Source organism: Herpailurus yagouaroundi, unplaced genomic scaffold (genome assembly GCF_014898765.1).
Source record: "Herpailurus yagouaroundi ecotype Mexico unplaced genomic scaffold, PumYag 190, whole genome shotgun sequence".
In the NCBI taxonomy this organism is placed as follows: Eukaryota; Metazoa; Chordata; class Mammalia; order Carnivora; family Felidae; genus Herpailurus; species Herpailurus yagouaroundi.
Genome location: NW_024412421.1, coordinates 29,779,347 through 29,791,695, shown reverse-complemented (window position 1 = coordinate 29,791,695; position 12,349 = coordinate 29,779,347). Strand labels below are relative to the sequence as shown.

The 12,349-nt window shown below is 47.5% G+C and overlaps 1 long non-coding RNA gene across 1 annotated transcript; it reads right to left on the bottom strand.

The window, feature by feature from the left end:
- Positions 1 to 880: 880 nt before the first annotated feature.
- LOC121009828 (uncharacterized) lies at positions 881 to 11,483 on the bottom strand. The gene is made up of 2 exons (XR_005780846.1): positions 10,397 to 11,483; positions 881 to 3,120 (listed from the first exon to the last, which is right to left on the bottom strand). It is a non-coding gene; the product is annotated as an uncharacterized LOC121009828 (long non-coding RNA).
- Between the last annotated feature and the right edge of the window lie 866 nt (positions 11,484 to 12,349).

Genomic DNA, 12,349 nt, shown 5'->3' with positions numbered 1-12,349 from the left:
TTCTTTTGTCTATTTGTCTGCCTCGTGTGTCTCTCTCTTACAATAGATAATAAAAGGGAATGGCCGGGAGTGTGGGCTTTGCAGCCATGCCTTGATATGAATCCTTGCACGCTCACCTTGGAAAATCTCCCTTAGCTCGCCCCTCTGTCGCATGGAAGTAACAGCAGCACATGTCCTACGGGGCTGTTGGGGTGATGCAGCGAGTTAACACTGGGTGAGTAGCAAGTGTGTGTTGGCCATTTGTAATGCCATGATTTGAAGGCAGGCTCCATGCCGTCGCCATGAGGCACAGCTTCTCCATCACGCTCAGAGAGGCTCGGAGAATTCCCCAGGGCCCTGCCCACCCCATTTCTGAGTCTGAGTCTGAGTCAATAAGCATAGTTCATCCCTTTGCTCCAGGCACTGGTTCAGGGGTGGGTGGACAACCCAATGACCCAGACCGACTCCATCCGGAGAACCGGACCCTGCTACAACCATCAAGCTTCCGCGGAGAGCCCTGGTCTGGAGTCCACACGGTAGGATACAGGGACAACGGAGGGATGGAAGCCGGTTCCATCCCTGTGACATCACAGGGCTCCTGCCCCCAGCCAGGCCTGCAGCCAGTTCTGTTCCTACACCTGTTGGTCACGTGAGTCGGCAAGCTTCCTTTTCATTTAAGCCCATTTAGGTGGAGGTGTTTTCACCGACACCTACAAAGACAGCTAATTGGCACAACACTATATACTGAGACTCAGAGGGCACACAAAATGCCCCTCGGAGATCACACAACAAGTAAGGAGCAGAACCCCATGCCTGACCACTCCAAAGCCACACAAGGTTCTAGAAGAGAGGTCAAGCTACAGCTACAGGGACCCCGGAATGACACTTTTGGAGGCAGTAACCCTGCATTAACAACTAAGCTTTATTAAACGCTTATTAGATGCCAGTCACTACGCTCAGAGCTTCATGTGCAACCTCGGACACGGAGGTGTGCCTTGAGGACTGAGCAAGATCTGGGCATGTGGAAATGGAGGAGGGCTGGCCTTCTTATTGGAAGATTACAAAATATTGTCCATGCGCCTGGAGCCCTGAGGAGGCAGCTGTGACTCAAAGCTGGAACAGGGCTGTCTTCGGTGGCGGCAGTCCGTGCTGGGATACAGACAGCCCACCGTGCTCACACCCGGGTGTTTAATCACCGCCCTCCGCTCATCCAGAATTCCATCCCAGCAAGAGTTACCGATTTCCACTTTGGTTCCAGGGCCTGTGAACCTCAGCCACGTTCTCTACCCGGTGCCATCTCGGGAAGACGTAGGCTAATTAGTGAACGAGATAAGCATCCCGGTAATTGAGGGATGGGCCGATTGGGCTAAGTGAGCAGTGAGTGTAAGAGCAGTCATGTTGCAACAGAACAGCCAGCCACCCTGCCCCCATCAAAGTCAGGTTTTCTGGGACACTTGGCAGGACATCGTGTGCATTCGAACTTAAAAAAAAAAGAAAGAAAGAAAGAAAGAAAGAAAAAAGTGGGGAGGGATCCGAGTGTTTATCAGTGGCTTTCAGTGAATAAACATTAATTGAGCACCTGCTGTGCACCAAGCACTGTAGTAGGCAAAGGAGGGGTGAGAGGCGCTGTCCTGGCCTCAAGGGGCTCAGAGGGTCCGGGGGGAACTCACGTGGTACCACAGAACTCCAAAGCAGTAAGCGCAGACCAGGCGCCCAGCCTGCCCTGGGGGCTGGTGGGCACGAGGATGCAGGGGAGGCTTTTTAAGAGAAACCCAGGAGGTCACGGAGAGTCAGAATTAGCCAGGAGACCGGACAGAGGGCAAGGAAGATGGGGATGGGTGGAGATCCAGGCGAGCGACGTTGTGCAAAGGCTCGACAGAGGGGGAGAGGGAGAGGAGCCACACGCAGGGCAGGGGGTGACCGCAGCTTTAAGGCGGGAGCAGAAGCCAGAGGGAGGGAAATGGTTCCTGACCCCCTGGCACCCACAAGGCCCTTAGGTGGAAATGGTGTGTGGAGAATGTCAGCAGATACCTTGCTGTTTCGGGAAGAGGGAGTTCTGTGGGCACGTACCGGGGGGGGCAGGTGGATACCTGGCGACCACTTGGTGCCCACGCTCACCGTGATCACAAGACCGTCCCCACCTTTGATCCAAGGGGCGAGCGAAGGCCGAGAGGTCAGCTGACTTGTTCAGGCGTCACCCCTGGGACGGAGCAGGATTCACACCTGTGTTGGCCTGGTGCCAAAGCACAGCGTCCCCTGAATGTGTCTCCTTCCCTAGCCACGCTCAGAAATCCCTGCTTTACTCCCTCCCTGCCCTGCCTCCAAAGGCTTTCAACGTTGTTAACTACAATCCACAGCATCCTCTGGCCTGGAGAGGCAGGGGCGCGTGGCCCCGCCATGCCGACCCCGCCAGCCTGGCTCGGCCACGTCGACCCCGAAGACAATCTGACTTTGTCATTATGACCCATCAGGGCTCTGCAACGACCCAGCAGATCAGCTTTCGTCTTTGCGGATGGTTTACTGACCCTATAGTCAACCTCGGAGGGCTGAGAACGTTCGCTCCGTGCGATCCAGAATTTTTGTTAACCTCTTCACGCGGCCCAGTCCGTCTGCAGCCCGAAAAATGAGTTGGAGGAAGACAGCGAAACGCTTGGCTGAGGTCAGAGGGTGAATCAGCAGGCTGTCTCCAGGCCAGCCCACGGGCCCCCACCCCAGTCTGCCAGTACCCGCATCACTTGAGTCGTCCTGACCAGCCGCTCTTTGCAGAGCCTGAAGTCCACAGTCAGGGACACTGACCTGAAGAGTTCCGGCCACACCTCCAGAGTCCTGATGCTCCTGGGCCGGGTCTACTCAAACAGCCAATACCAAGCTCTCAGACGGGACATACACCGCAGACAGCAGGTCATGAATAACTCATGGGCCCCTCCTGCTCTCCTTCCCAGGTTTGAGGATGAGATGGGAGTCAGGAAAGGCAGATTCTGCAAGAGCCCGCACACTCAGGTCCTTTTAAGAGAGGCCAGGGGGAACTGATTGCAGCTCAAAGGTGGACACTGGAAATTCTGAACTCTTCTGTTCAAGAAAACGCCTTGGGGCCTCCTGGCTTCAAAGCTGGCATCAGGAAATGGCAGGAAAGTCAGCGATCTAAAGAGAAAAGCCAGGGAGGAAAGAACAGATCTCAAAAAAGCTTTTACACGTACACGGGATTCTTCTGCTTAGTTTCTCTAGGTTTACATCTATTTTTTATTAGTCTCTGAGGTCCCAACTTTGGGCAACTACTCTATATTTTGACAGGCTTATGAAGATCAGGGCAGCTGAAACATGAGACAATTATCTAAATAATCTGTCCTCTTTGACAGAGAACTTTGTCTATACCATGACAAATAAAGTTATTTTAGAATTGATTAGAAGGAATCGTGTAGGACACCCGGATGGAGTAATTTCGTTTGCAATTTCCCCGATCACCAAATAAGGGTTTTATCAGCTTTACTGGGATATAACCGACAAATAGACATTGTATATATTTAAGGTGCACAGTGTGATATTTTGGTGTATGTATATATTTTTGAAATGGTTACTATGACTGTAATCATGGTTACTATTTTCTGTGTGTCTGTGTGTGTGTTCCTGTTAAGAACTTAAAATCTACTCTCTTAGCAAACAATAGACAATACAGTGTTACTAACTATAGTCACTGTATCATTCAGTTGATCTCCAGATCGTATCTATCCTGCGTATCTGGAACTTTGTACCTTTTGGTCAACATCTCCCCATTTCCCCCAACCCCAGCCCCTGGTAACCACCATTCGATTCTCTGCTTCTGTGAGTGAGACTTTTTTTAGATTCTACGTAGAAGTGAGATCACACAGTATTTGTCTTTCTGCGTCTGGCTTATTTCACTAGGCATAATGTCCTCCAGTTTCATCCATGTCGTTGCAAATGGCAGGATTTCCTTCTCCTTTAAGGCTGAATAATATTCCATTATGGTGGTATTATATATATATATATATATATATATATATATATATATATACATATATACATATATGTAACATTTTTTTTATCCATTCACCTGTCAGTGGACACTTAGGTTGTTTCCATATCCCGGCTAATGGAATAATTCTGCAGTGAATATGAGAACACAGGTATCTCTTTGAGATGCTGAAGTCATTTCCTTGGGACTTCGGGGTAAATTCCGTATGGTAGTTTTAGTTTTAATTTTTCGAAAAACCTCCCTGCTGTTTTTCACAGCGACTCTACGAATTTCTAATGCCACCAGCAGCGCACAAGGGTGCCTCTTCTCCACATCGTCACCAACACTCGTTACCGTTTGTCTTTTTGATAGAGGCCATCCTAACAGGTGTGAGGTGACATCTCCTTTTGGTTTCGATTTGCCGTGTCCGGGTGATGTGTGGTGTCGTAGACCCATTCGACTTACAACATCCGCGAGGGGACCTGACTCATCCGTTAGGTCGGTTTGCATAGTGATTGAGATTGGGGAGGACAGTCTCTCCTGGGGTACCACAGGGCTTTGTCCCTTCCGCTGTTGGTGCCCACAAGTCGGTGGGGGGGGGGGGCGGGGATAGTAAGAAATGTACAAGAGCACCGACCATTGGTGGACCATCTGTGGCCTCACGTGGCGGGAGACACTTCTCCCTGTAACCCTGACAATATCCCACTTTGCCGAGGTGGGACCAGCTGCAGAGAGGTTAAGTCATGTAAAAAGCACATCAGTTTTATTTGGAGCTGGCCCGAGGCTGGGAAGCAACTTCAAACTAGTCGATGGCACATTCTGGATCCAAAGAGATTTAGACAAGCAGGGAACGGGCTGAGTCGAAGGAGACACAGTCTACCGGGATTGTTCACTGTTCCTGTGCTCGGGTTCAAAAACATAAGCACACAAATGGAAGATGGGGTAGTGTGGGAGAAAAAGACCCTAGGGCCGCGCAATGAGTCACCGGTGTTCTGTGTCTGCCAGAGAGGCTGGTGAAATTATGGTCTGCATGGGGAGCAGACAGACCGCGGCTCACGGAGGTGGAGGGCGGTGCTTGCTCTGTGATGAGAGGCTCACACCTGGGGATCTGGGCTTAGTTCTAGGACCTGAGCCCGCAGACAGGGGAGCAACCGGGTGGCCCCGTCTGGCAGTCAGCAACCAGGAGGCAGGGGCACTTGACATTGAGGCGTAGGTGGAAATGCTAAAGGCACTGACTGTGTTTACAGTGAAAACCAAAAGGCAGGGAGAGGATGTCCTATTGGTGGTCTTCCATTCCTCAGAGCCCCTGGGGGATGTGAGGACTCATTATACAGGACCTTGGAGGGTATGAAATCAGGACTCAGGTGTAGACAGAGAGGCTAACTTCATACGAGACAAACAAATGGAAAGCTGTCCTAACAACCCCCAGACCTGTGGAAAAAACAGATGGACAGGGTGGAGGGTGAAAGTGAGAGGTAGTGAGTGCCCCGTCACTAGAGGTGATCAAGTGCATGCTGGTGGGCCACACTTGGACTTCTGTGGGCGCTAGGCACTTTGCGTTCCATAGACCCCTTTCTTCCATACACAAAATTAGGTATTATTTTATGACCGTGTTGGCATAATGACAGATATAATGCATACTCGATTACATTCATTTCTTTTCGTCTGACTTTAAAAGACAGGAAGGTGTTTTCCCGGGCCCCTAATAGTCTCATGGGCCTGAGGCATGGTGTCTGCTGTGTGTAAATCAGTCCTGCCTGCTGACTCACAGCCCGAGTGTTGTGAGGCCAATTCTGATCATGCGTTGGTCGGACGGAGGGTGTTGAGGTCAGATGCGTAAACCTCCCCAGGTCTGAGATGCTATTAGGTGAATTCTGCCAAAGCAGAGAAGAGCACCCCAGCTGCTTTTCGAGATTGTCGAGGTGCACGTGTTGCTAACAACACGAGCTGAGGAACTATGTTGGAGCTGATTCCATGCCATGGAAATACGCTCATGGACCCCCATTGTTCGAGGCAGTAGCACCTGAGGCCAGGATCAGGGGCTTAGGGTGGATAAGGAATTAGTGGTTTCCTTTGTTTGATACCCTCCTATTTCTGCCTTGTTTAAATGTTGCTATTTGGCTAAAAGCATGGGTCACTGTTGCGAACCGACCAGAAAGAAATACGAACGTAAGATCTATAAATTGGGATTTGATTTGTATTTGGCTGCCCCCACCTCTTTGTCTGATCAGGAACACTATCATGATGGAGGGATGATGCCATGAGGTGTCACGGGGCATATTTGGCATTTCCTGCGAACAGAACAGCAGGAGAGAAAGCTCAGCATAACCCATTATGCAACAAGAAGTCAAAGGTAAAAACAGGGCCACAGGGGATCCCTTTGCTCGGGCAGCCAAACAAATTCAGAAACACACGAATTCAGAAATCATCTACATCACCACGTTCCTGGCAATCACACAAGTATTTAAGTTTGGTCTCTGTTTTCCAGAACTTTCGGTTTCCTAGGTGCCGTGAGTGCTAAACGTGTCTGGAAAGGGACCTTCGAATCCCTCCACCCCCAGGGGTAGGAGGAAGAGGGACCCAAACTTCACAGAGCTACCACCCCCAACAGCCTGTCCTCTGAGTTACAGCGTATAAAAGGCACAGCCTGAATAAACACTGTCCCAATATGAGGTCCCCCCTTTTTTTTCATTCCTTTTTTTTTTTTTTTATCAGTTCTGATTTCAGCACAAGAAACACCTTTGAAGGGTTGAATGCTTTTGAGACGTGTCCCCTCATCAGTCTAAGCTGTGAGTAAGATCGCAAGGGAGGGGTAAATCTAAGAAGGTCCTAACTGGGAGGCGGGGGTGGGAGGTGAGAAATCTAAGGAGATGGCTATGCCCTGAAAAAAAAAAAAAACACAAAAGGAAGTCATGGAAATCTGTTGATTTGGAATGGCAGGGGTGGAGAAAGAGACCTCATCATGCTGTATCTCTCTATCTGCTGCCTAAAAACCAAAAGAAGCCTTTTCGTTCAGGGGTTCATGGGTGCGCGAAAGTCTGTCCAAAGCCTCCTGTCTGCCAGGCCATCCTGGGCATCTTTTTTTCCGGGTGAAGAGAGGGAGTATATTTGGGGAGCTCATCCCAGGAATTCTCACTTGAAGACATGGCTGGGTTTTTCACATCTCTCGTGCAAAAAGAACAAACGTTTTCATAAAGGATGTGTGTTGTGTTCTGGGGAGACCGAACAGACAAAATAAACAAAAACCGCCAACGGCCAATGCCACGTCACTTCCCTTCTGTGGTTCTTCCCAAGGTGGGGATGACACCTCGTTACAGGCTCTTTCAGGACCCACGGCCTCGCTTGCCTAGACCCTCTAGCAAGCAGTCCAGTGTATGAAGAGCCTAACCTCTCCGGTGCCTCCCCCTGTCCTCCCCCCGCAGACGCACCCCCCACCCCCTGCTGAATGACACCCCCTAGAAAGAGACCCGCGCATCTCCCTTGTCTATATTTTGCTTCCTCCCCCCATGATTGCTCTCCTCCTTTGCAGCCTGGCTTCCCCGAAACCAAATGAGTTGTTCTCTAACTGCACCGGAAAATCAGAATTTATTGTACATATGTTTGTGTTCCACTTAATAAAAAAACCTATATTTTAAGATAAACTTTGTTAGTAATTCACGAGGTAAGTGACTATTTATGCTAATCAGGCAGAAATATATTCTCAAGCATAATGCATTACATAAATTTGAATGCAAAATGTTCAATTATGAAGTAAATACAGGTAATGCAAATAATAAATTACCTCTAATAAAAATTATAAAAGATGTGTCTTCAAAGAGAGAGCGGCTTTAACTTACAACTGTGAATTGCTTAAAGAGAAAAGAATTAATAAATGCTGAATTACTCTGATGATTATTTAGCACATAATTCACCTATTCATAACGACTCCTAGTAATCAGACTGGTGTTTCACATTCTCCAATATGAGGCAAGACTGTTTCCTCAGCAATTTTACCCTTATCAGATTATCTCGTCTGATTCTATTAATTTTCTTCCATGGATCTGCTCACAGTGATTTGTGATTTACTTACCCAGCTAACTAAAGACTGTTAAAAGGATTTATCTCACACGAGACCTAAGAACACTATATGTCTTACACCATTCAGTTACTCTGAGCAACTCTTTCCTCAAATCAAGTTAGTTGCTTTCCTGGTGAAATGAGTGGAAACTCGTTAGTGCTGCACCGTAAAATCAGTTTCTGGATAAACAAAGAGTTCAGACGCTGCCCTTGATATATCTTGTTCTTTTTAGATTACAGATGTCTGATTTTGACATGATATACCTGAGTTGCTATAACTCACAGTCAAGAGAAATATGTTACTTTTAGCGTTTAATCATTGTCATTTGGACATGAACAAGTTTTTTTTTTTTTCCTTTCTTTTTTCATGAAGTTCCTATGTATGTACTGACATAAAACTACAACTGAGTCTTTGATGTTCCAGTGTTGCAATCATCCTGTACAGGATTCGACCCATACCCTCCCCCTCCACATTCTTCTATAAATATTCACTGCTTTCAGAAACTTTAATACTACTGGTTTGAATTGGTCAATAATGACAAACGCATGGTTTCTAAATTACTCTATATTGTTCTACAGAGATTACTAGAGTATATATAGCAAGGGGATATTAAGCAGTAAGAAAACACAGTTCATATTGTATTTGGATTAGACTAGCTTGGAAGAAGTGAAACAATGTTCCCAAAGAAGTCTAAAGAAATGTGGCCTTGCTGTAATTATAGAGAATCAAAAATCTGAATAGTACTAATTAAAATGAGAGAGCTCAATTGTTACAAAAGAAACGCCGCTAACAGAGAACTGTAAATGTTTAGACACCCCTGTGAATCACTAACTAATAAAGCAAAAAGGACAAAAATGAGAATTCAGTTCTAAAAGCACTACTGCTTCCCATCTGAAAAATAACTCTAATCCTCTTTTTTTTTTTTTTTCAAGAGAAAATGGGAGACTGTAAAAGACTGCAATAAGAGAAAAAAAAATACCATAGCTTGACAGGAGCGTACGAAAATAAACCATAAAAAATGTGCAGATAATAATACATTTAGCTGCCCAAACATGGACATTTAATTTCTAGAAATGGTATATAATTGCAACAATTAGGTGCACGGCCATGAATCTGTATCCCATGGTCTTCGTCATTAGCAAACTTTGTTTATAAAGGTTGTTTATTTATAAACGTAGCAGTTTCAGTGTTCCTGGCCAAAAACACTTTCATGAGAGGCAGGGATCCTATCTTACAGCTTTTAACGAAAATGTGATGCAAAAGGATTAAAAAAAATTATCACAAACAAAAAAATGCATCAATAAATACACGTATTCATTTTCCATGAAATATATAAACTTCAGATTTTTGCGGCTAGTGAGAAAAAAAGGCATAGAAAACTATCACTATGGACCATGTTAAAAGATAAAATATGTTTATGTAATTTAAGCAGTGGATTTTCCTCTGAATGCATAAGCTATAATCTCTTCACTTCATTACTAGGTAAAATACTGTTTGAGAGGAGGAAAGCAAAGGAATTCTGTTAGGTTGCATAAATATTGACATAGTTTCACTCTTTCTTCCCAACTGGTAATAGACATACTTTATTCCATCCCTACAAAGTGCTCCCATAAAACCAAAACTATCCTTATAAACAGCTTCTCTGCAGCAATAATGAAAAGGAAAAAAGCGCTTTTCTGGAAAACACCAATGGCACCGGCCTCTTAGGGTTACGATGTGCCTACAAACCCTTTGGGGAGTCTCTCATTAGGGATTCTGGGTGTGCTGGAGCTGAAAGCTGCCAGCTTCAAAGAAATTAACACAAGTCTAATCTGGTGTAAGAAGCCAATGAGTGCCACCTAAGGTCTCATTATAAATAGTCAAGGATGCCGTGGGGTGGGTGAGAGCAGTTCTGAAGTGCAACGTTCAAGAAGCTAGCTTAATATATGACTAAGTGTCAGAAGTCAGGTTTTCTGAGAATTACTTTTCAGATAAACAAGTTTATAGCACTGCACTTAATCATACTTACTAGAGACATCTCATTTATCACCGAATTACAAGTAACTTTAATTCTATTGATATTGCCATAAAGCCCGTTGAAAATCCATCCTGGGCACTGTTAAAGGGTTTGGGGCCCTGTTACATGGGAGTCATTTGCAAAAGTCTCTGCAAAGCCACACTCGGAAGGTTTCTGTGTCTTCTGGCCTCTTTGTTGACAGTCGAGGGGCACACTGGGGGAAACAAAATGACTCCCGCACCTGCCAACACTCTCCTTAGCCCCTTTCCTACAAGGCCGGGTTCTCGCTCTACAGTCAAACTGACTCTCTGTGCCTCAGTCCCCCTCCCACCTTGGAAAACCAGCTTCTTTGCACTTCATCAACAAAACTGGACAGGGATCAATTTCAACTGACCTTTGCCGAAAGGTGGCGCTGTTGAGGTAAAAATCCAACAATAGTTTTCACTCTTGGATTCTTTTGCAGGCTTTTCAGATTTTTTTTTTTTTTTAAGTGCGCCCTCCTAGCGTCTCCCCTCCCATAAAGTAAAATAAATATGATTAACACCAAATGCATTTCATTAATTGGAGGAATCAACAGTCTCAACATCCAAGTAGGAGGGCTGGTCTTCCAAAAGCTGGGTCGGCTTGGCGCACGCTTGCTTTCCCCCAAATAAATCTCGGTTTCTCCGACTTGCCTATCGCTTTAAAATCTTAGAAACAGTTGTTGGTTCTTTCTTTTCTCTTCTTTTTCTTTACTTTTTCTTTCTTTCTTTCTTTCTTTCTTTTTTTTTTTTTTTTTTTTGCATAAGCTTTAAATGAATCCATCTAGAAAACTGAATAGTTATTAGCATCTGCAACGGGGAGGGGGAGAGGCAGCCCCCCACCCCACCCCACCCCACCCTACCCCCACTGTGGGTTTCCGGGCTGGTCGAGAAACCGCGGTTTAAAATTTAACCCTTCGAGGGGAGTTGGGGAAGGCTGGGGTGTTGTTTACCCCCACGTACAAATACCCCTTGCTCCTCTCCAACGCCAAGTCTGAAATAATTCAGTGAAACGTGAAAGTGCAAAGGGCGCGCGGGACCCTGATAAACAGGAGTCCGATTTCATATGGGGGTGGGTGAGCGTGTGCGTGAGTGTGCGTGTGTCTATGGGGGAGGTGGGGTGAGACAGAGAGAGACAGAGAGACAGAGACAGAGAGACAAATATGAATCTCTAAGGCCGAACTCGGGCCGGAGTTGGAAGCCCAAGGGCAGAGCCCGGCTGACCAGGCTCTGAGCTTCTGCGGAGTTAACTCGCGTAGGCGTTCGCTCTCCCCCTCCTAGGGCACGCGACGCCAGCGGGCAGCCAGTCCCCGCGCGTAATGGCCCCCGAACAACTTATCTCCCTTCCTTCAAAGAGGGCGACAAAACGGGCTTTCTCCCCGCGCGGACTCGGAACCACTCGGGCTGCACGCGGAGAAGTGGCGTCCTGCGCGCAGTCGGGACCCTGAGCCCCCAGCACCCTTGCGCCCCCGAGCGCGCGGGCCCCGGGAAGAGGGACAAAGAGTTTGCGCTCTTTGGTTCGAAGGGCCAAGTTTGAGCTCCGGGCACAGCCACGGCTCCGGGAAGGAAGGTCCCCGGAGCAGACACCTGGGTGCCAAAGGTGGAGCAAAGAGGAAAAAAAGATGCCGAGCGAATTCGCAGTCCCGAGGATGGGGGCTCCCGGGGAGGGGAGACAGGCCAATCCCCCGGCAGAGCGAGGGGAGGGCAAGCCGGCGCTCCGGAAGGCAGGCCTCTCTCGCGCTCCGAAGTAAAGCAGAGGGTCCTCCCGGGTTCCCGAAGCCCCTCGGGACTACTCCTTCCCCTCTTGCGCCAAACTTTGCGCCAGGCTTCGCTCCCTCCCTGGGAGGCTGCGGCGCGCAAAGGGTTAAGCCAGCCTGTCCCAGCTGACAGTCAGCTGATTGGGCCCTGATTGACAGCTCCGAAAAGTTTCCTTGTTTCTATCTATTATGCTAATCGCGGCCGCTCTCGCCGCCTCCCATTGGCCTGGAGTACCAGTCAATTTCCCATTTGGACCTGACGTCACAAGTGCTATAAAACTCAGCAATTGCTTTAAACTCTTCTTGCTGGATCAGAGGCTTTAAAATCTTTTTTCATCTTCGAGCTGTGGCTCGGGCTGCTCGTCGGCTCGGCCTCCCCCCTTTTGCTCTCTGCCTCGCCTTTCCCCAGGACTTCGCTATTTTGCTTTAAAAAAAAAAAAAAAAAAGGCAAGAAAGAACTAAACTCCCCCCCTCCCTTTCCTCCAGCCGGGCTGCACCTCTGTCTTGCACTTTGCACGGAGAGAGCGCGCGAGGGAGAGAGAGGAAAGGAAAAAAAAAAAAAAATAAAAA